The sequence below is a fragment of the Mirounga angustirostris genome, unplaced genomic scaffold, assembly GCF_029215605.1.
Source record: "Mirounga angustirostris isolate CCGP_5_RB_7025 unplaced genomic scaffold, mMirAng1.0.hap1 SCAF_7, whole genome shotgun sequence".
Classification (NCBI taxonomy): Eukaryota; Metazoa; Chordata; class Mammalia; order Carnivora; family Phocidae; genus Mirounga; species Mirounga angustirostris.
Genome location: NW_026991715.1, coordinates 70,141,720 through 70,167,002, shown reverse-complemented (window position 1 = coordinate 70,167,002; position 25,283 = coordinate 70,141,720). Strand labels below are relative to the sequence as shown.

Here is a 25,283-nt window from a genome sequence, read left to right as displayed (position 1 = left end):
TATTACAAAGATAGCACTGCATGCCAAATTAAAAATATATATACATAGATAAACAATGATAGCAGATGGGTTTATGTCATTTGCCTCCTTACATTGACAATAACATCACATTTAACCTATTTTAATGATATCTAAAATAGAAATCATTCTGGGGCCCCCGGGTGGCTCAGTCAGTTGAGCATCTGCCTTCAGCTTAGGTCATAATTCCGGGGTCCTGGGATAGGCCCAGCGTTGGGCTCTCTGCTCAGTGGGGAGCCTGCTTCTCCTTCTGCCTCTGCCTGCCGCTCTGCCTACTTGTGCTCTATCTCTCTGTCAAATAAATAAAATCTTAAAAAAAAGAAAAACAACAGAAATTATTCTAAGATTAAGAAAAATGGTACTTTCATACAATATCTAAGTAAAATTTTATGGACATCATTAATTTTGGTAACATATTCAGTAAAACATTTAAAATACAATATTCTGTAGGGTATTTTATTATTTTATCATGCCACAATCATCCTCTATTGTCAGGAAGCTGGAGAATTTTCTCTCCAAATATACTTTCCATATATTTTTAAAAATATTTTTTATTAAATATTTTTATTTATTTACTTGATAGAGAGAGAGAGAGAGAGAGAGAGCACAAGCAGGAGGAGGGCCAGAGGGAGAGGGAGAAGCAGGCTTCCCGCAGAGCAGGGAGCCTGACGTGGGGCTCAATCCCTGGATCCAGGGATCATGACCTGAGCCAAAGGCAGACTCTTAACAGGCTGAGCCACCCAGGTACCCCTATTTTCTATATTTTTAAAATAAATGAAATGCTATCATTATCTTAATTCTATTTACACTTTTAAGATTAAAATGTTACTGAAAGTATTTGGTTTTCTTTTAGTAACACATACATACTAATTTAATTTTATTAATCAATGATATTTAAAATATTGTTATCACTTTTTAATTGCTGAATTCCAAACATGATTCCCTGGCTTGATAATGAAACCCAAATTGATTTTTTTAAATTATGAAATATTGAAAACATTATGAAAATGAGAAGAATATAAAATATCACCAGCTCCTCATCACCCAGATATAATAACATTTTTCAAATTTTCTTCAAATTTTTGGTGTTTAAACAAATAAAATATTACAGGTCAGAGCATCTCCTGTGCCGCCCAGGGGAGCAAGCTCTGGGCATCTCGCGGTGTGGCCACTCCTCAGGGCCAAGAGTAGGGAAGCCGAGTTAGAGAAACCCCCAGACCTGAGCGCAGCCTCTTCCCACCACCCGAACCACTATAACCCTCTTCAACAAGGGCCTTTATTACAGTCTCTTAGCGGAGGTCAAGAACAAGATCGCTTCCAAGTATGATCATCAGGCAGGGGAAGATCTTCAAAATTAGACAGAAGAGGTGACAAGCATTCACACTGGCATCAACTTTCTGCTGGGCTTCAAAGATGGCATCATCTTCTGCGAGCTCATAAACTACAGCCAGGGCTCAGGGAAGGTTAATGAGTTCTTGTTAAACTGGCCTCAGTTGGAGAATATTGGCAACTTTATTAATGCTACTCAGGCTTATGAAGCCATAGGACATATTTGAAGCAAATAGGACAAATTTGAAGCAAATGACCTTTTTGAGAATGGAAACACGACCCAGGTTCAGACTACACAGTTGGCTCTGGCAGATCTGGCTAAAACAAAAGGATTCCATACGACATTAGGGTTACGTATGCCAGAAAACAAACAAGAACGTTTTGAAGAAGGAAAATTAAAAGCTGGCCAACGTGTAAATGGTTTGCAACAAATGCGCCAGCCAGGCAGGTAGGACAGTATGGGACCCGGAGGCAGCTTTATGATCCCCAAATGCAAACTGACAAACCTTTAGAGCAGACCACAATTAGTCTGCATCTGGGCACCAACAAAGGAGCCAGCCAGGCGGGGATGTTAGCACCAGGTTCCAGAAGAGATATCTATGATCAGAAGCTGACCTTACAACCACCAGACAATTCAACAATTTCTCTACAGATGGGAACCAACAAAGTTGCTTCCCAGAATGGAATGAGTGTGTTTGGGCTTTGGGGGACAAGTATATGATCCCAAATACTGCGCCGCTCCCACAGAACCTGTCATTCACAATGGAAGCCAAGGAAAAGGAGCAAATGGGTCTGAAATTAGTGATAGTGATTATCAGGCAGAACACCCAGATGAATATCATGGAAAGTACCAAGATGACTACCCGAGAGATTATCAATAGGGCGACCAAGGCACTGATTATTAGACTGACACAGAGGAGCTCAGTATTTAGCCCATTGTTTTTATTCAGTGAGAACCAAGCCAGCCTTGAGTAACTTTTATCTTGTCTTCCTAAAACACTATTATGCTTTTTGTACCTAAAGGAAATACTGCCTTTCATACATTCCCTTTTCCTTTTTCTGCCTCTTCCCTAAACAGTTGCCTTTTAGTGCTGTAAGAGTTCAATCCTACAGCAGAAGCAATAACTCGCATATGAAGTAAAAAGGAATACTATGGAAGGGGAGTACTCTTGTACAGCCAATTCTCTTATTAAAGACCTATGCATTTTTACAATCTACTTAATAAACTGAGATTTTCAAACAGTAGGAAGCTTTTTTTTTTTTTTTTTACAGTTTAGTATCTTGTTTCTATGTGGAGGACTAAACTCATAGCTAAATGTGGTCTTTGGCTAACTAAATTTAAGATGCAGCATTTTAGAAATTTACATATCAATGTCTCTACATTATTGTTCACTAATGTTTAAGTAAAATCTGGATCAGTGTGAAAAAAAATAAAGAAATAAAATGTTACAGATGCAGCTAAGTCCTATTCTTCTGCCCCTTCCTCCTAGAGGTAAAAAGTGAGTTTCCTTATATTTTAATTTCATATGCTTGAATACAGTATTATATATTTTGTTTTAAGCAAAGAATATTAATGGCAATGCCCAGAAAGGCCAATAAGAAAAGATTTTCAACTTTACTCTTTATCAGGGAATGCAAATTAAAATAACAGAGAGCTACTCTGTCACCTGTCAGACTGAAAAAAATTAGAAGTCTGACAACAGACTTGAAGTAGAAGGTAAAAAGGAACTTATGCACCACGGGTATAAGTTGGTACAATATTTTTAAAGAAATATTTAACAATTTTTTAGTAAAACTGAAGAAAGATATTCCATTGCTATGGCCCAGAAATTACCCTTCTAGGTATCTACCAGAGAGAAAGTGTCACACTTAAACACTTCAGGAGGCATGTAGAAGGACTGTGTTAATACATGTAATAGCTAACGCTTGCACCATGCTTCCTATGCGTCAGGCACTGTTGCAAGTCCTTCCTGTGCTTTTACCCTATTATGCTCATAACATACCTACCCTATAGAAAATATACCGCATTTTACAGATGAGTAAACTGAGGCACAGCAGTTCATAACTTGCCAAGTCGCATAACTCGGTGGACCCACAAACACATGCAATCTAGTTCTGAGTCTTTTAACCACTACACTGGAGGGGTCACAGAAGTACTGTATGGAAGAACAAAAGAGTGGAAATCATCCAAGAGTCCACCAAGAAAGGAAGGAACAAACAGGCAACAGTACATTCAAGCAGAGCAGAACAACACAGCCAGTAAGATGCATAAGCCAGACTGCACACAGGAGCTTGCATACATTTCAAAAACCTAACATAGGGAGAACAGGCAAGGTGCAAGATGATTTGTACTGTATGATACCTAAAGCTATCTTTATGATTTATTTCAAATAGCTATGATGTAATGTATGGTGATTAACATAACATAATAAAAAAATAGCTAAAATAGCTAAAGCAATCTTAGGATCTATTAATGAAATTAAAGAATCAAGAGCAAAAAAAAAAAAAATGGGAGACACTTCTTTCCCCTTGGGGTTAAGAATCTTGAATAATGTGTCAGTTCCAGGAATCACAAGATTGATCAACTAGACTGGATTTTAAAGTAAGCAGCCAGAATGATGAAGGATTTTGCCGCAGTTTGGAGTATGCATACAAAGTCTCTCAAATGAGGGAATAAGGCTGCTTATGTGCAAGAAAGGACAATATTCTCCATCATCCCCCTCTTTCCTCATAGACTTCCCATCAAATGTGTGGGTACGCACTTATGATAGGACTTATCTTTTTGACTTAGGGCAATTCTCTTCATACAAAAACATTAATAAATACTACAACAACTCTGCTTAACTTTATATACATTAGATAGGGTTTTCTCAAATACACAGAAGGATGTTAGATCCCAACTTGTGCACAAAAAATAGTCACAGAAAATTACATAATAGTAAAAAAATATGGCTACTTTTACACAAACAGAAAAGGTTAACAAATGACAAAAAAAATACATTTTAATTCTTTTTATATTGTAAAGTCTTAGAAAATAGGTCTACCAAGGAATTTCCCCCTCCTACTGAAATAGACTATCAACAAAAAAGTACTCTTAGGAGGAGATATACTTACTTGGGAGGAGATTTCAGCACTGAAAGCAATGATCTGTACAAGGTCATAGAATTAAGCTCTTTTTCCTCACTACCCACATGAGCCTCCTCTGCATAATAAACAATGGAGGCCTGTAAAGAGCCCACAATGTTGACGTCAGTTCATCTAGACCATCAGCCTCCACAGAGCAAGATTACTTTTTTTTTTGCAAGATTACACTTTATAGAAAAGCAGTCAATCTAAAACAAAGATCTCTGCTAAGAAAAGACCATTCTAATAAAGACAAATCTTTGAAAGATAAAGAAGTTAACATGAGTGCTGACACACATGGCTAAAATGTTAATTTTCATGGAAACTTAATGGACATATAAGTGGGGTATATTAAATGTTAATTACTCTTAATCTTAGCTGTTGAAAAAAATGCTTTAGGTTTGGGTGTGGCAACTCCTTTTGAAAAACTTGCTGGCACTCCAGTGTAGACCTTGCTATGATTTCTTTCCAACATTGGACACACCTTGTTCAAAAGACAAATGACTCATAAGAGGCCACAATCCAAAATGTGATATTCAGCATTTAACTTGCTAATGATACCCCAGAAGTAGCCACAGCTCCTGCTGTGAGAAAAATAGCAGACAGGGGATTAAAAATGATGGCTTCTCTATTTCACTAGAATCAGTTGTGCAAGAATAGTAAAAATACAGTTTAAAGAGTGTCAGATAAGGTAATGAGGAGAAAGGCCACAGGCGGGTTGTGAAAGTGTGCCAACGTCAATACATGTTACTCAATGTTTGCACCACTTAACAAAAATAAGCCAAGCATAGAAGGTAAAAATGGTTAGATGAGAAAGGAGAAAACACACCTGAAACGAGTGTAACATTGTGTGCCAACTACACTTCAATTAGAAAGAAAGACAGAAAGACAGAAAGACAGAAAGAAAGAAAGAAAGAAAGAAAGAAAGAAAGAAAGAAAGAAAGAAAAGAAAGGAAGGAAGGAAGAACACAAAGGACCTAATGTAAGAACTGAAAAGCAAATTTGTACTGCAATGATTAAAAACACCAAGTGTGACACTTGGTATCCAGTATCAAATACCTATGTATTATCAATGAAAAAAGGCCAGCTAGGACTTATTTCTTCCTCCAAAGTCCATAAGCATATTTATGCATGTTTTAACATCATTTCAATTGTTGTACAGAATTTTTTATTTTAAATACTGGCACTAGCCACAAAAAGTTGCTAATATATATTTGGTTTACCTATTCATTCTTTCAATACAATTTTGTGAATTCTATGATGTCATGTCCTAATGATGGACCCCTTTTTTGCTCTTATGAGCTCACAGCATAGTAATGGGCAGAAACCTACATAAATATTTCTGTTTAACAATAAAATTATGCTATCATAGAGTTATATGGGGATCAGTTTTCTATTAAAGCTCACTCTTACTCCTAGAAGAACAAAATTATTTTATTGCTATCCAGTTCTACTAGGATAAAAGTGATGCACTAGATCTCACGTACATTGAACTCTGATAATGTAATGACCCTTTCATGTACATATGATTTTAACAGAACCCCAAGGAGAAGACAATATTCAAAATGGTGAAATTTCAGGAACAACAATCAAGAGTTAATGAATACCTTTTAGTTGTTTTTGCTTTTATAACCTCCCTCAATTCAGAGTGTGTAGGCAAATGGCCATTTTACACCTGTATCTAAGGTCAACCTTGTGTTTGTTCTTTTTCCACATAAATTTCTGGAATGCTGAATTTTTAAAAATTGTGGTACAAAATCTTACTGTGAATTACACAAGTAAAGGAAGTTAAGGGTTGGCTAGTTAATGTTGTTAAATATTTATGTTAAACCATATAAAAGGATGACAGATGAAATACTAGGTAGAGTTGAATTATTACAACTCCAAGTTAGGTTTTAGTTTGTAGGTTTCCACTTTCAATATGAAATCAGTTATTATTAAAAGTCTCACCCCATCTAATATTTATTGGCCCTACATTAAGGACAAACAAACTAAATCTAAACCTTAATTAATTCATTTAATAAATATGCATTGAGTGGTTTTTACTGGCTCAGCACTGTTCTAGGTGATGAGTATACAGTAGTAATGAAAGCAGCCATGGTTCTCACCCTCCCATAGCATACGGTCTCATGAGGAAAATAGCAATGAATGAATAAATAACCACAACATGCCAAGTACTATAGAGGAAAGGAAAAATGAACTGGGAGAATACTGTGTGCTGAGGATGAGGGAGGTCTGAATAAAGTAAATGATGAGGAAGGTCTCCCTAAGAACATGACACTTAACATGATCCCTGACTTGAGTGAAGGGATCTGCAATGTGGGGAGCCAAGGACAAGGGAAAAATGTATTCTAGGAAGAGGCCACTGTACCCACAAATGTTTCAAGACAGGGGACCCTCAGGGAACCAAGGCAAAGTCATTGTGGCTGGAGCATAGTGAGTGAGGGGCCGAGTGCTGGGGGTGGGGGCAGACTGATGAGGCCCACCACACTGGCTACACACTGTCATAGAAGCCACACTAAGATGTGTGAACTGAATTTAAAGAGGAGTGGGAAGCCATTAAAGGGTTTCAACAGAGGACATACATGACATTTTTAAAAGATGACACGGATTTCTCAATACAGATTAAGTTGGAAGCAAACTAAAGGTGAAGCAGGGAGACCAACTAGAAGCCAATTTCAGTAGTCACATAAGGCACATGGTGGGCTAGAAAAAAGGTAGTGGATGGGTTTGGAAAAAAAGTATATGAAGCCATGGCATAATCTGGAGGTAGGATCAACAGAACTTGCTGATAGGTTGGATACTGTGGGTAATGTGCAGGAAGGAATGAATAATGCTGAAGAAACTCTGGGAAAGATGGTCCCAATTATTGAGATATGGAAAAATGTGGGAGGAACAAGTTCTGAGGGAATATTAAACATTTTGTTTGGACATGTTAAATTGGAGATACCTATGAAACATCCAAGAGGATAAGTGAGGGGCAACAAAGTATATAAGACCAGAGCTTCAAAGAGTGGTTTGTAGTGGAGATATAAATTTGCAAGTAATGAAACAAACAAATGGTACTTAAAGCTATAGCTAATGATGAGATCACTGCTGGAGAGCGGGGAGGAGTGTATCTACAATTTCAGCATGCAGAAAAATTTCCTGGGGCAATTCTGATTCAGTAGGTTAGGGGTGGGGACTTTGATTCTGCATTTGTATTAAACTCTATAGGTGGGTCTCATCCTACTACCATTCTGTTAAATACTGTCATAGAAACAGAAAGTAAGTGAGCCCAGCAGTGAACTAAGACACTCCAGCAATTGGTATCTGGCCAGAAGAGGAGTTTGAGGAGCTAAAGCCATAGACCTACTAGGAGAGAGTGGTCCATGCAATCTATACCATCTTCAAAGGGAAACGAAAGGTATCTGTCTATTAGGTACTACTAGCAAGACTCTGGTCAGGGTTCCCTTGAGGAAGTTCCTATAAAAAACAGTGCCAAGAACAGGCCTCCAGAACAATAGGTTGGCTCAAGTGCTCAGTAAATTTGTGCTTTGTCATTGTAAGAAGAAAACACAGACAATATCAGCAACTGGATTGGGCAGATGCCTTCTAAGTATGACTACTGCTATCCTAAAATCAGGAGAGGGCATCATGGGATTGGTACTGGCCATGCTGGAGTTAATGAGCTCTTGGCCAACCCACTTCAATATTACCAAGGGTAGGGAATAAGTAACACCACTATCTTTTCTTCTTTTCTTTTCTGTAGCATGCTACTAGCCTAAAGACCCTGGTATTTATTAACTCCTTAAAACAACAGGTTAAGACAAGTAGGCCCAGACAAATTATGAGGCAGATTCATTTCTTTTTCTCAATTTATATTCTCTTAGCCAATCCCTTCCTAGCACTCCACATCTCCATACTGCTCTGTTTGGAACGGTCACAACCAAGTCCTTACCTGCGTCAGACAAACCAACTTCATAACCCTTCCTTTGATCACTTCTCAAAGCTCATCCCATTTTATGTAGGCTTGTGTAATAAGTTGATCGTACAATTTTTATATGCTGATGGGTTTGCTATCACCCACACATTTGCATTTTAAAGGGAGATTTGTGGATACAAACTTTAATTTGAAGGAATTGAGCTAGTATTGGAATATTCCTATGTAATTATGGAGGAGTTATACTAAGATATACTTTTTTTTTTTAAGATTTTATTTATTTATTTGACAGAGAGAGAGACAGCGAGAGCAGGAACACAAGCAGGGGGAGTGGGAGAGGGAGAAGCAGGCTTCCCGCTGAGCAGGGAGCCTGATGTGGGGCTCGATCCCAGGATCATGACTTGAGCCGAAGGCAGATTAACAACTGAGCCACCCAGGCGCCCCTGGAGAAGATAATTTTAATAATCCTTAATCAACATCACACAGATTGCTATTTCACCTGTAAAGTCTCCACAGTTTAAAAAGTCTTCGAGTTAATTGCCTGGGAGCAAGCAACCATTTTAAAAGCAATGCCAAGAGATTGTAAATTACTTCATAAAGCTGATTTCTTGTTATGGGATAGCTGAAAGAAATTTTTTTTTTTTTGAGATTTTATTTATTTATTTAGTAGCACGCAAGTGGAGGGGGCGCAGAGAGAGGAAGAGAGAGAATCTCCAGCAGACTCCACACTGAGCTGAGCCCGAGATCATGACCTGAGTCGAAATCAAGAGTCGGATGCTCAGCTGACTGAACCACCCAGGTGCCCCTTGAAAGAGACCTTGAACAACAAATATATCTATGAGTTTGTCTTATTAAAAATCTAAAGAAAACCAAAGATTTTCTTTACCAAATAATAAAGTGGGAAGCAGTCCTTATATGAAGGGTTGCAAATCAAAGACCATCAGGTACAAGGCAATCAACACAAATGTGTAGAGGAACCAGATATAAAATAACACGGGGCCAGGAGGTCCATGGTAAACATTCAAACTCAGTTTTTGGAAAACACTGTGAGACTACACATACCACACCTATAGGCCCACCTCATTCCCAGGACCTCAGTGTTCCTGCACTAAATACCCCATTCCACTGCACAACAGAAATTAAAGTAGGGCTAAGATGCTCTGATTGAAAGGGAAATAAAAGGAATATCAAGTAGGATTTGAACTATCCTGGATTTCTCACAACTAAAGGGTTTACCAGAATGCGGAGCTTTCAGTGCAAATACCAGGACAGTCAAAAGGCTTGCTCCATGTTTTGGGACTATGGGAACAAAACAATGATAATGTGGGGTCTACTTTCCACAAAAAGTTGAAATTGGTAGCTTGGTTTGAAAAAAATCGTCAGGTAGCACATCAGAAGGCAGAGTAATCACCAAGATATTCTTCAAACAGTAGCTAGACTGATAAGGCAATCAACTATCACAGGCACCCAGTATATGTGTCACTGAAATTATCTTTTCACGATCGCACACAAAAACAACACTGTGAACCTGTATTAGCAGCTCTCGAAGAGACCATGATATGAAACAAAAAGAATCAGAGGCAATGAAATGCCCAGTAGTGTCAAAACCAACATCCTGAAGTCAAATGAGATCATTGTTCTGTAATTTAAAAACAACAGGATAATTTCATAGAACGTGTAGAAAGAAATGATGAAAGGAATTAGACTAGTTGTCTAGGGTAGTGGCCCTCAAATGGGGGTGATTCTGGTCCCCAGGAAGCATATGATTACACCTGAAGACACTTTTTGATGTAACAACTAGGGAAATGGGCGCTACTGGCATTTAGTGAGTAGGGGCCAGGGACGGTGCTAAACATCCTACAGAACAGTCTCTCACAACAAATTTTCTGCCCCAAAATGTCAATTGTGCTAAGATTGAGAAATCCTACTTATGGCTGTAAAACTTGTAAGAAAAAAAAAAAACACTTGGTTAATGTCAATAAGGTTAAAGTATATGAGAAGTACTTTTACTTTATGAGTGTGATCCCTCAGTTGACGAGGGACAAAAACGAGAGAGGAGAAAAGCAACGAGGAATAAGTAATGCTAAGGATGATGAATTAAATAGGAGCCACACAAGGAAGAGAAGGGGTCTCATGTACCACACCATACCCATTCTGTTCATATGACTCCCCATCTGCAAATCAACACCAACAGAACCTATCACTCTTTCCCCTCAAGAGTGTGCAGTGCTAGTTACTAAAACTCACCTCTTCATGTCACAGTTCTGTTAATAAAAGGATGAAGAGCATGCGGGCACATCTGACAGTCACCAAGGGCAGGGTAAGAATGATGGCCTTAAGGGGGTGGGTTAGGAAAAGGGGGTGTGAGAAGATGAAATGCAAAAGAAGTAAAAAAAACTAGAGAAGTGGCAGTTAGAAAGAGGTATATTCTGCACATATGCAAATAAATTTCCGGCCGGCGGGGCAAGCTGGCATTGTACCGATACTGCTTCCAGTTAAATATGGAAGCTGCGACCGGAAGCCATGTATCACAAGAGTGACCAGTTCATGATTTAAAATAAAAACGTTCCAAGTACTAAGGAGGGATCTGAAGATCAGCACTTCGACATCAGATTTTATATCTATTGAAATAATAGAAAAAGAGAAAAAAACAGGTAAGTGTTTAGGAATGAATATATACTTGCTGCCTCTCTAGTATGGCATCCTCTTCAAGGCCTGAAATACCACGTAGCTATTCTAGAAAACAGAAGCAAGATATGGCCTTCCCTCTGGTTACCAAAGATGAACATGTAATATTTAGTATAATATCACTATCACTAAAGATCTGTGTAGGGTTTATCTGAAAATATTTTAGAAAGAATCACAATTCTTCACAATCATATCTTTGGACAAACAAAATCAATTCAGAGATAACTGATGCTAGTAGTTTTAGGCATAGACCCACTAAGATTATGTTCAAAGCCTGAACTTTCAAGGTAGAGACAGAATTGTTTTTCCCTACGGAACTGCCATTTTGATGAAAATATTACTGTCAAAAACATCTACCTTAATTTAAAGATCTTGAGTTATTAATAGCATAATATATAATATGGCCACAGACATTTTTTAAAGTGAGGATTTTTAATTTAACATGATTTTGAGGACATTTATTGATACAATTTTTAGAGTTTTGAAAATACAATTTGATTCATGTTAAAAATCATTTATAAATATTTAATTCTGTACTTATTCATTGATTAAAAACATCTGTGTACTTTTGGATATTGTTGCTCATCTTCCATGAGAGATATGATCAGTATATGCTACTGATCACCATATGATCCAGTCATTCCCCTACTAGGTATTCACCCAAAGAAAACAAAAACACTATTTCATAAAAAGATATATGCACCCCTATGTTTATTGCAGCATTACTTACAATAGGCAAGATATGGAAGCAACCCAAGTGTTCATAGATAGATGAATGGATCAAGAAGATGTGGTACACACACACACACACACACGAATATTACTCAGCCATAAAAAAGAATGAGATCTTGCCATTTGCAACAACATGAATAGACCTAGAGGGTACAATGCTCAGTGAAGCAAGTCAGACAGAGAAGGACAAATACCATATGATTTCACTCAAGCGGAATTTCAGAAACAAAACAAACAAAGAAAAAAAGAGACAAACAAAAAAAGACTCAAATACAGAGAACAAAATTGATGGTTGCCAGAGGGGAGGTAGGTGGGGGATGGGTAAAATAGATAAAAAGGATTGAGAGCGCACTTATGGCAATGAGTACTGAGTAATGTATAGAATTGTTGAAATCTTATATCGTAAACCTGAAGCTAACATAACACTGTATGTTAATTACACTTCAATAAGATTTTTTTTTAAAGGAGTTCATTTTCTATATGTAAAATGCCAACACAGAGAGCAATTTATCATGTCTAAGCAGGTAATCAGTGAGTGCATCCAAAGGCCTGTCTGGGCACAGGTGGAGCTTTCTCATGCAGAACAAAGCTTTCCTGGAAATTTTAAATGGAAAATATCACAGAGAGGAGTTTTTAAAAGATTGTTATGAAAAATATATGTGTAGTAAAAAGAAAACTGTAATATAAGTTTTAAGATGTAAGTTTTATTTACAACTTCATCAGTTACTAGGCAAGAGACCAGGGGTAAGTTCATTTGTCTCCATATCTGTAAGATGGAGATTTAAAACAGGTACGATATGTGATTCTCAACAGAGTATTCAGTACTGTTATTTCCTATCGGCCCCTCTAAAATGAGTGAGAAAGACACATGAAGAAGCATTGCAGAGCTTTGTAATGGTTTCAGAAGTGAGAAAAATCTTTGTTTTAAAATAATTATACTTAATCAAAATATCAAATTAAAATTAAAAAAAGATTAAATTAAAATTTAAAATCTAGAAACAGCTTTCTATGTGGAGGCAAACATATTAATGGAAAAGGTCACTGCTCTAAAACCTTTGAGAAAATCTGTAATTTTCTCCCATACATGAATTTTAGAACTTCTTCCAATGGCTTAATCCTTAGTAAAAGTTAGCTTATATTCAAAAGTTAAATATAAGTTTACCCCATATTTTATTCTTCATGCCTCTTTTTTCCAATCCTTACAATTTTCCAGATTTGTCTTCCACAATTTGCAGCAATACTATAAAAACAGCAAAGAAATATTACAAATTCTGAGCATCATTCACACACCCAATCTTCACTCTTTACTGTGAACCACTGGCCAAAGTCCACCTCTCTTCAGTTATCCAATGAGATGAATTTTATGGAAAAATACAAGATTAAAAAAAAACACCTTTCTAAGACTTTTAATGAAGGTTTGTGATCAGAAAAGTCTATTAAATGGTAGCACATTTAATGAGTACTTAAATTATATTGTTAACAGCCCAATAATTAATTAGACCCTTGGCCACACACACACACACACACACACGTGTCAAAGTAACAGGGGCATAACTTCCAGCAACACTGGTTACAGGGCCTCTGGTCTTAGCTACTTTTTGTTCTTTCCCATTAATTTGATTAAGCCAGAAATAATGAGCAAATGTGAACCCTTCCTGGAGTGCATCATTTAATTTCTTTTCAAAAATTGCACAGGTGAAATCCAGCAGTTTCTTGGCAATGTACTAAGTAGAATCCAAGAAATACAAAATATTCCATCAATTATCAACTAAGGATGGGTGCATAACAAAGTATGTACATGTGATATACATACACATATGCACATTTATAGACATTTGTGGGTAGTTTCGTGGATAAAAGATTCAGACACATACATGGGTACAAATCTTAGTCCTGCTTCATAGTTATGGCTTCTTGGGCAGATTTAATTATATTCTGTGAGTCTCAGATTACAGAGCTATAAAATAAAGACAATAATGGCCACTGATAGCAGTACTGTGAAAATAAAATGAAGAAGCATATTTAAAGTCTCTGGATCACACCAGAAGCTCAAAGAGATTATTATTTATTCATTTATTTATTTTTTAGGGAGAGGAAGTGGGGGAGGGGCAGAGAGAGAATCTTAAGCAGACTCCACACCCAGCGCAAAGCCTGATGTGGGCTTAATCTCATGACCCTGAGATCATGACCTGAGCTAAATCAAGAGTTGGATGCTCAACTGACTGAGCCATCCAGGTGCCCCTCAAAGAGAGTATTATTAACAATACTATTACCCTCTAAGAATTATATAAATGAAATGAAAAAGAAAACCCACCTGAAAATGCCTTCTTAAAATAAGTTAGTTTAATTGAATTAAAACTTTAAACTTTACTTCCATTTGGGAAAATGAAGGGAAAAAATCAAATCAAAGAAGCACAATAAAAAAAATTAAATTTCAAGAAACAAGGCTAAATCTTGTTTAGGAGTGGGAGAAAAGCCATTCTTCCTTTGATGAGGGGAATCAGTGCTTCCATAATCAAAATAACTATATGTCACACATTTTAAAAGTAAAAAAAATTTTGTTTAAACTTTAACAAAATATCTTAACTGTATTACTCTCATGTCATGCCTTACTTATTTTTCTAAATGAAAATTGCTTTTTCTTTTCTTTTCAAATCTCCTTTCAAATTTATAGCCGATTTTATTTACTGATACTTTTTTTGTTTTCAAAATGTGCACACAGACTGCTCTTCAAATGCATATGTTAAGTGGGTTTACTTCTGAATATAAGGGTCTATCCTTTCTGTGGATCTCAAAACAATTTTTGGAAAGACAGTGGGGGTGGGAATCTTAGGTTCTACTCCTAGAAGTGAGGTTGGAGTCCTCACCCTGCTTTTGCTGGTGGATGCTTCCTTCCCTTCTGCAAATCTGCTTGCACATTGGGAGAACAGGAATAAAAACCTTGTTTCAAACATGTCTGAGTCTGTGACCTTCGTTCTACAACACCTTCCCCAAGCCATTCTCCACTTAAAAGCTAAAGTGGGCTTATCCTGGGGAAAGAATTACTCACAGGCAGCTGGTCAATGGTTTCTTTCCCATTTGTTCCAGCTTGTCCACAGAAGGAGATCTAACAAACAAATGTGGTTAGAGTCCTTACCCTCAAGTAAATTATAATCTGTAAAGTGGGAAAAAGTGTAAATGTACAACAAAAAATGGATGACAAGTCTATCACATTTATGTAGCCAATTTCAAACTCTTGTTTTCTCTTGTTTCATATACCTATAAATATACCCAGCTCTCCTTAATTATGATCTTCTGGAGAACACGACTGTGATGACTTTGGGGTTTGTTAGTCAGATTATTTGTCTCATGTCACACAGAATTTATACACGACTGTAAACGTAAGAGGTATTTATTAAATGTATGTCTTTGGCTTTTCATATTTACCTCCAAGGAAGTGGTAAGAAGGTGCCCTTCAGAATGAGATCCTAATTAACATTTAGGACTAGATGTTCAGTAACTCTCGGAATCACTGTGCCTTTTAAATGTATACAAAGCAGCATTCCAGTGGTGTTCTAAACCACTTACTTCAGCCGTCTGATTCCACGTTAAACTCAAGTGGTAAACAATCTTTTCCTCAAGTTGTTTCCTCTCTCATGGCCACCACTGACGCAGACATCAGCTGGAAGAGAGGCCTCCAAGGATTAGGCAGCCTGCGTGATACGTAACTTGGCAGCCTCTTGTAAACTCCAAAGAGAGTAAAGCAAGTATCAGTGACCGATTGTGAAGCTGAATTGCTTCCTCTTTTCTAGTTTCTCACAAAACTGTTTGAATTCAGCTTCCCCTCTCCCTAACATCAGCCACTTCTGACGGAAGTCTGTTCTCTCAGACTTGCTTCTATTTAGGAGAAATTGCTTATATTGTTGTTCTCAGGCCTATTAATAACTTAGAAAAGAGGTACACATGCTGAACTTTCAACAATGACACAAATATTTTCCTGTGGCATTTTCACTGTATTTCTCTATGTTCTGAATTCTATCTTTACCTTACAAACATGAATTCAATAGTAGATTCACAAAAGGTAATATTATGGAAAATATGCACAGGATATATTTCCTACAGTTAAACATTGAAGTTACCACAACTCCACTGTTGTGTTTTTCTGAAATTTGTCCTTGGGGCTTATGTAAAAGGCATATAAAATATAGTGTTGTATTAATATTTTTATGCAAGTTTAAATACTGTAATATGTAAAACTATACTTGTATGGGCCTTTAACATGACCGCAGTAGATTGCATTTGAAGTAACACTGAAAACCACACTTTATACCCGATTAGCTTTTTCCTGTTTCTTCGCTTGAGCTAATAACACAGAGCTCATTGGAGTTGTTTGGAGGAATTGTTCTTTAAAATATGAAATAGCTTTTTATCTTAATGCATGATGAATGCTTCACTTTTAAAGAGGTATTATCTTGTGCATTATTAAAAGACAAAAACCCTACAGAATCACCTGACACCTTACAGAACAGAGACTTCTGATTTTTTTTTTTTTTTTTGAGCAGTAGTATAGAACTGGATACAGTGGCCTTTTCAGATTAGACTATTTAACACATTTCTAAGAAAACTGCTCATGAGACATGAAAATGTATCTGTGGTACCCAAATTCTTATCCTTGAAAAACCTATAAGAAATTCTGATTTCCAGGGCACCTGGGTGGCTCAGTTAAGCGTCTGCCTTTGGCTCAGGCCATGATCCCAGGGTCCTGGGATTGAGTCCCACATCGGGTTCCTTGCTCAGTGTGGAGCCTGCCTCTCCCTACCCCTCTGACTGCCGCTCCCCCTGTTTGTGCTCTCTCTCTCACTATCTCTCTCTCTCTGTCAAATAAATAAATAAAATCTTAAAAAAGAAAAAAAAAGTAATTCTCATTTCCTCAAATATCAGTTCAGCTCATGTCTGGAGACTACTCCCCATCTCTTCCAAATCTGCCAGGGAAGTAATTCTCCCTTCCTCCCCAGCAGACCTTAACCAGTTGAACCATCCCTGAAGCCTTGCAAAATAAACAGAATATACTCTAATATAGAGCAATCCTTTTGCATCACTAATCCCACCAGACACAGCCCATTCCTCTGCCTTTACTAATGTCTGTATTTTAATTATATGTAGATTCTACCTGGTAAAGATTTCTCATCTTTCAAGACAGTTTAAGCATTCTCATCTCTATAAAAGATTTTTCTGACCCCACCCCTCACCCTGGATAGAATTAATAACTCCCTTTTTTGTTCTTTTTCTTTGTTCCCACTGTATGCTGTACAGGTCGCCATTATAGGCCTCTAATAGTTTATTGCATTCATTTATTTACATGTTTATTCCCTTCCTAGTAGACTGTAAATTGCTTGAGGATACATCTTATTTATCTGTATGTCTGTGGTTCCTAGCAAAAAACCTGACATATTACATACAACACTAAATATTTGTGGAATGGGAACAATGAATAGCTGTTACATACAAAGAGATAAATTTAAATTGGGCTTCTACAAAAATTTCAATAAAGATTCTCTTCTTTTTGTTACCTAGAGAATAAATAGATTTTTCTGCTGCTCTGATTAAGACTCAAATAGGAGATAGACAGACTTGCTTGCCCTCATCTGACTTTTCTATATTCACACAAGAGTCTTCAATAATCAACCCTAACAAACACTTTCAAAAGAATAGTCCCAAACTTAGAGTGAAAGGTTGTTCACATGTGGACTGTTTGTATAATATAGGTCATTTTTTATGTGGTCTCACAAGTATGTAATAAATAAACAGTAATGATGACCATGACCTGAGTTAAAACAGTGGCAATCCAGCTATTCTGACTTCCTGAGGTTAATCTCTTAGATTCCTCTGGCCTTTGTACCTCTGTGGAGTGAAGAAACAGTGTAAGCCATACCTACAAGCCTCTATTTATATAATTTAACATGCTTATATTGCCCTACTAAAACAAATATTTATTGAACACTTCTCTACAGATTCAAGAAAGCAAAGAAAATTAACTAACTCACTTTTTATCTGAAGGTTTCCAAGGTATAAAACCACATTCCTTAGTGCAAAGACTTCAACTTTTAAAAATATTTTTTGGGGGAGGGAACAAGGTTTTATGATTATTATGTCTCATCAGCTCATTTGTTTGCAAAATACCAAGCGTTATAACAAATGCTCTCAGCTACTCATAGGTTAAAAGGCTTTGAGAGTGTGGTATCCAATAGAATAAACTCAGAAACACTCAGTAGTTTCATCGTAATTATAAACGTGACCTAAACACGGCAGGATTGTTCATTATGTCTAGACATATTACAGTATGTTGGGATATTTCATCTCATCCCTAATTCCAACATACTATCAATATGATAACCTTGTAGCTTAAGTCCTTATTTTAATGGCCCACATTATCTACTTTGGCACTATAGACATTTACAAGTTAATTACTTATTAAAATTAGCTATTACAGTTAGTTATTATCTATCCTGAGTGTCTACACTCAATCTTTTTTTTTATTATGTTCAGTTAGCCAGCGCATCATAAGTTTTGTTGTAGCACTCAACGATTCATTAGTTGTGTATAACACCCAGTGCTCACTCAATTGAACACAAAATGTTATTCTTCTGGAATACAGAGAGATCTTATTTAAGAAAACTCTTCTGTATACTCCAATGGTTGTTCTTTCATCTTTAATTTTGTTTCTCAATAAGAAGTTTTAAAAAGCCGCTTTAAGAAACAAATTCCTGTCCTCGTACTACTGTCCACAAGATTCAGAAACCTTCACATCTGCCATCCAAGGCACTTGCAGAAACACCTCCCTGAACTCAGGAAGCAAGTTTCCAGAAGTCTGCCTCTCACTTCTAATTCCCCATCACCTGCCTCCAATTCCCCTCCCGAGGCTGGGCCTCTGTGGTCTGCTTCTTCGGGCTTCTGAAGAAAGGACAGGCTGTCAGAGTAGTAAGGGTTTTCTTGAAGTTCCCAATCAGACATCAGAATGTGTTTTAACATGAAGAAAAATTACTAAGTACAATTAGGATCCATAACAGCTGGATTAAGAGTTGAATAGGCTTGGGTGGCTGGCTTGGGATCTTAACTTTTCATTATAACTATTTTTCTGGAAAAACTAATTCTGAATTGAGTGCACTTAAATTATAAACCAAGAGTTATAATGCACTTCGTAAGCTGTAGATCCTACAACATTACAGTTCTTTAGTGATATGAATAATCTTTTTAATTCTGATTTTTCTTTAAGGAATTGAGCTTATTTTCATGAGAAAATGGTAATAACTTAGTTTTAAATTGCTGAAGAATTTTTTTTTAAAGGAGCAAGCCTACAATTTCCTTGCACCTGATTATTTTTCTTATTATAAACTAGTTCTTACTGAAAATCTAGTATGCGCCAAAAAACTTTTTGTGGGTGCTGGAAACATAGCAACGAACAAGACAGGCAATTCCTGACCAAATGGAATTTCTATTCCAGGAGGTGAGAAGCAGGAACTGAAGAAGGGGACAGAAGATAATAAATAAACAAGAGAGCCCAGATACTGATTTATGATATAAAATAAATAGTGATGTGATATTGTGGGGCAGGGGGCTACTCAGGGTGGCTGTTCTAAGGTGATAAAAGTAAGAGCTGAGTGTGAAGGATGGACAGATGAATAAATTTATGAATAAGTAAACACTGGTGCAGAACTTCCAAGGCTTGGGAGTTAACTAGAACCCAGAACCCAGGACAAGGAGGTGGTATGTTTAAGAAACTGAAATGTGTCCACTGTGGCTGGTGTTGGATGAATGGGTAGAGACTGTAGGAGGTGAGATCAGAGTAGGCAGGAATGATCCTCAATGGTCTGCTGGACAAAGGTCAAAAGTTCCTCTTTTTATAGGAAGTGACTGAGGGATTTTAGGTGGGAGAATAACTTGGGTGGATTAAGTCTTTGAAAGGACTACTCTGGCCCCGAGAAGAGAACAGATTATAAAGACCAGGGCCAGAGTAAAACCATGGGGGATAGTTTCAAGGCTACTGTAGAAGAGAGATGGTTTACAGGAACATGATAACAATTGGGATAAACTCTGGAAACATCAACATAAAATACATTTAATTCTCAAATACAGTTAACTCTACGCATATTTTTTAAAAGGGAAATCTGTATTGAAAAAATTTTTTAAATATAAAAAAATTGAGAATATGAACTCAGAGTATCACACTTTCATTTAACTTTGATTTCTGTATTTCTAAAGGGGCGAGAGCATAAAACGAATTGGAGTGGGACTTAGAGGTGGGGTCTAGGGTTGCTATGGAATTTTTCCGTTTCCACGCCTAGCCCCATAAGATCACTTACACATGCCATCTTCTGCAGATGAAATTTGGCCATGAAATGCACTTGGCTGTTGATATGTAACATGTAAATGTTTCAATTTGGCAATAACATTCACCCTTACAACCAAAACATAGTGCCTGAAACCAAGTTCCTCCCATCCCTGGCAGAACACAAGGGCTTACGTACTTGGGAGATTAGATCCAAATGGGGCTTTGCTAGAAAGGTGGTTCTAGACGCCACACAACTAACAAACCTATAGGAAAAGCTGCTTTACTTTTATAACTATTGTCATTTTGGCCCTCTTGTTTATCATTTGGTATAGCATATGATACTAAAAAAAAGAATAGTCTTTTTGCTCAGGACCTTAAAGCTTAGCTAGGCAGATGGGAAACCAAATGTAAGACACTCTGTCAGTAGAGCAAGCTGCTAAAGCTCCAAGACATGACTTCCTAGGACTTACAGATATACTTGTAAATTTAAGAACCAATTTTGTAAGGGCCCATCATTGAAAAGATTTACAAAAGGAAGCAAGATGTCAGAGAACTAAAAACGAGACTTAAGAGAGACCCACTAACATGATTAGTATAGTAGTAAATGTTAGCTATACCTCAATAAAGCTAGAAAAAATAAATAAAATTGATGATGGTGATGGATGCAAAACTCTGCATGTATACTAAAAGTCAATGAATTATACACTTTAAATGGGTGAACTGTACAGTCTATGAATTGTATCTCAACAAAGCTGTTTTAAAAAACGTCTCCAAGAGACCATGCTGTTCCGTTCCATGGAAGGGGAGGAAAAGGCACCATGGAGTTCTCTGGCGTCCTTCGCAGAGGGGTGGGGAGGGAGAGCAGGGCTTTGGAGCTGACAGACCTAGCTGATGTGGGGTGGCGGAAGGGGGCAAATAACGTAATCTTTTGGGGTCTCCTTTTTCTCATGTGTAATGCAGAGGTAATAAAAATAATACTGACTACCTCACAGTGTTGTAAGGATTACATGGAATTTATGCATATCAGTGTTTATAGCAGGTAGTACTTAGCAGTACACCAAGTGTTTCATCACAGAGTATTTCTGTTTTTGAAATATAAGCCTATTTCAATTTCCAAAAGTATACACACACACACACACATGCACAAGCTTATATGACACACACTGTATATGTAAATATATATTATGTATTTTATGTTTTTCATATATAAAGGCATATGTATTTTTAAAAAGACATTTATATGCCTATTTAAACATATATATATATATATATAAAAGCATACATATATATATAAGAAAGACATATATCTCCAGTTCTTAAGGTTTCAACAACTCACCACAAGCAATAAAGACACAAGCACTTAGAAAATACTTAAGATTGGGGGGGAAAAAACTCTCATTTTAAAAATACGAACAAAGCAATGAACTATTGGGACTTCATCAGGATAAAAAGCTTTTGCACAGCAAAAGAAACAGTCAACAAAACCAAAAGACAACCAACAGAATGGGAGAAGATATTTGCAAATGACATGTCAGATAAAGGGCTAGTATCCAAAATCTATAAAAAACTTATCAAACTCAACATCCAAAGAACAAAGAATCCAATCAAGAAATGGGCAGAAGACATGAACAGACATTTTTCCAAAGAAGACATCCAAATGGCCAACAGACACATGAAAAAGTGCTCAACATCGCTCGGCATCAGGGAAATCCAAATCAAAACCTCAATGAGATACCACCTCACACCAGTCAGAATGGCTAAAATTAACAAGTCAGGAAACGACAGATGTTGGAGGGGATGCGGAGAAAGGGGAATCCTCCTACACTGTTGGTGGGAATGCAAGCTGGTGTAGCCACTCTGGAAAAGAGTATGGAGGTTCCTCAAAAAGTTGAAAATAGAGCTACCATACGATCCAGCAATTGCACTACTGGGTATTTACTCCAAAGATACAAATGTAGGGATCCGAAGGGGTACGTGCACCCCGATGTTTATAGCAGCAATGTCCACAATAGCCAAACTGTGGAAAGAGCCAAGATGTCCATCAACAGATGAATGGATAAAGAAGATGTGGTATATATATACAATGGAATATTATGCAGCCATCAAAAGGAATGAGATCTTGCCATTTGCAATGACGTGGATGGAACTGGAGGGTATTATGCTGAGCGAAATAAGTCAAACAGAGAAAGACATGTATCATATGATCTCACTGATATGAGGAATTCTTAATCTCAGGAAACAAACTGAGGGTTGCTAGAGTGGGGGGTGGGGAGGGAGGGATGGGGTGACTGGGTGATAGACACTGGGGAGGGTATGTCCTCTGGTAAGCGCTGTGAATTGTGCAAGACTGTTGAATCTCAGATCTGTACCTCTGAAACAAATAATGCAAAATATGTTAAGAAAAAAAAAAAAGAAGAAGATAGCAGGAGGGGAAGAATGAAGGGGGAGAAATCGGAGGGGGAGATGAACCATGAGAGACAATGGACTCTGAAAAACAAACTGAGGGTTCTAGAGGGGAGGGGGGTGAGAGGATGGGTTAGCCTGGTGATGGGCATTAAAGAGGGCACATACTGAATGGAGCACTGGGTGTTATACACAAACAATGAATCATAGAACACTACATCTAAAACGAATGATGTAATGTATGGTGATTAACATAACAATAAAAAAAATTAAAAAAAAAATACGAACAAAGCAAGGGCGCCTGGGTGGCTCAGTCGGTTAAACGTTTGACTCTTGATTTCAGCTCGGGTCATGATCTCAAGGTCATGGGATCAAGCCCCATGTGTAGCCCCAAGTCCAGCTCTGCGCTCAGCAGGGAGTCTGCTTGAGATTCTCTCTCTCCTTCTTCCTCTGCCCTCCACCCGCATCCCCCCCCCCCCCCGGCACTCACACACTTGCTCTTTCTCTCTCTCTAAGATAAATAAGTAAATCTTTAAAAATATATATACAAACAAAGCAAAATTAATACAGTGTCTACAGATAATGCAGACCAATAGAAAAGCCTTTCTGGGACAGTACAATGAGAAGGTGGCAACAGGCAAGATAGAGCTGACTGTTTTAAAAGGTGGGGCTGAACAAAACTGTCACCTCCCTCGCAGTTGACTTAAGAAAACCTCAAGAACACCAAACCAGGCTCAGTGCTCCAGAAGTCATTCGGAAGTGTTTGAGCAGAACCCAAAGGGCCTCTTCAATGCTGTGTGGCAGCAGGAATTGACCTCACTTTCCTCCTCTGCTCCCTTGTTTTCCAGGTCTTGTTTCAAGTTTTTTGAACACCATCTATTATCCTTTTAGTAACTCCGCAAGGCAGGCATTATTTTTCCAAAGACTTTTCTGATATGGCTCAGGGATATTACTCCCTTCGTCCTTTTAATTCCAGAACAGGGTCTCTTCCTCCTACACTCCATATTTGTTAAAGTTCTTTAGAGCTATCATTAAATATTCATAAAAACAATTTTTCTCAGAGGCTGATTTTCCTTAGTTAGGGACATCAAAACTAGTCTTTTAAAAGTCAAGGATAGTTTATGCTTCTGAGGCTGTAATAGAAGATTCCAAACTGGTATTTTCTGGTAAAGTCTGGATTTGCCTCACAAATTTTCCTAGTAACAAAAGCCATGTTGCAAACATGATAATGTCACTGTAGCCTCATTCAGAATATTACTCACTCTTTCTGTTGTTTGGCTACTTCAGCACTTGGGAAAGTTTGAATTTCCCAGTAGCGTGACCACAATACTATTTTTGTATCTTCAGCGTCCACTTATTTTCAATTTAGTGAGAACGGTTTATGGTTGAGCTAAATTTTGAAAGCATGCTGAAAAAAAGCTGGATTTCTTTAACAAAATATTTAAGAATGAAAAATTTGGTATATAAAGGAAATGTGTACTCAAGAAGAAAGCATAAATAAAATACATTATTTCTCCTGAAATTCAATACTTGGATTAATATTCAAGTTTCAGTCTATCTGAATACCAATATCATTTTAACCTCTCAAAGCACATACTTGTGAATAACATAATATTTTTGGCTGTGGAAAAGACTATAAAATTATTTGATAATCACTAGTTACAAATTTACTTCATAACTGACTGCAGATTCACATATAAAGTCATCAAAGAAATTTGGATTCAAGAAATGGGGGAGGGGGAGCTCAAACTATAGCTCTAATCTTCTAGATAGATGTAACAAGATTAGGCTAGGCACGCTAGCAGAGTGTCACTTGCCTGCATAAAACATTTCCATGCAATCAAAAAGTATAAATAAAAACAGGAACCAAAGAGAAATGCACTAAATCTTATTACCCTTTCATCAATTTTCTATAAAAAGCTCTCTTTCAAAAGAGGAAAATACCAATGAGGAGGGGATGGGGGGAGATGGGGAAACCTGCCCTTTTGGCTGCTGGTAGCTGGTAGCCCCAGGGTCCACATTCCCTTCAGCAAGCTTTTTATGATCAGAGACACCTGAGTTGCGCCCCTTCCCAGGCTGATCCGGGCTGACTGTCCCCTTCCTTCACTGTCAAACTTCTCTCAGGTGTGGTCTGAATCAGCCTCTCCCACGTCTTCCCTACCCCTTTCCTCCCTAACCCTGTATGTCTCATTTTCATCATCTCTCTCCAAATTTCCAGGGACCTTGTTCTTGCCAAATTTGAGGACTAATCTCCCACTGATGCTCAGTCCTTCCATTAGAAACCCCTTTCCCTTCCTTGGCTTCAGAAACTTTAACTGTGCTTTAATTATCTGCATCTAATGATCCTTCTCATTCCACATGGCACAGTGTTTTAAACACACAGGTTTTAGAGCCAGACTGCCTCGAGTTTGAATCTTTCTTCCGGCTGCCACATTCTACTAGTGAAGGTTAAGACAGGTAATGGAACTTCGTCCCATTTTTCCATCTGTAAAATAGGAAAGATGGCAGGTCCCGGCTCATCTGGTTGTTGTAACAATAAGGCAATACATGTAAATCACTGAGTTCAGTACCACAAATGACATTAGCTATGTGCATTCTATAATCACAGGTTCACTACACAGCCTGTCTCAAAGAACCTATTTCACAGTGTCAAGACCTCCATGTTTATGTAGGTAACATCTAAACCACTGGCTTACATGTGCTATGGAAACTTTAAACCCCTAAGGCTGCAAACTATTAAATCTTTCTGCATTTTCTATT

At 37.5% G+C, this 25,283-nt stretch overlaps 1 protein-coding gene and 1 pseudogene across 1 annotated transcript in view; one reads left to right on the top strand and one right to left on the bottom strand.

The window, feature by feature from the left end:
- Nucleotides 1–2,592, top strand: part of LOC135365278 (calponin-3-like) — a 34,331-nt pseudogene extending 31,739 nt beyond the window's left edge.
- ADGRV1 (adhesion G protein-coupled receptor V1) overlaps nt 1–25,283 on the bottom strand; it is a 515,575-nt gene that overhangs the window by 244,426 nt on the left and 245,866 nt on the right. The window lies entirely within an intron of this gene.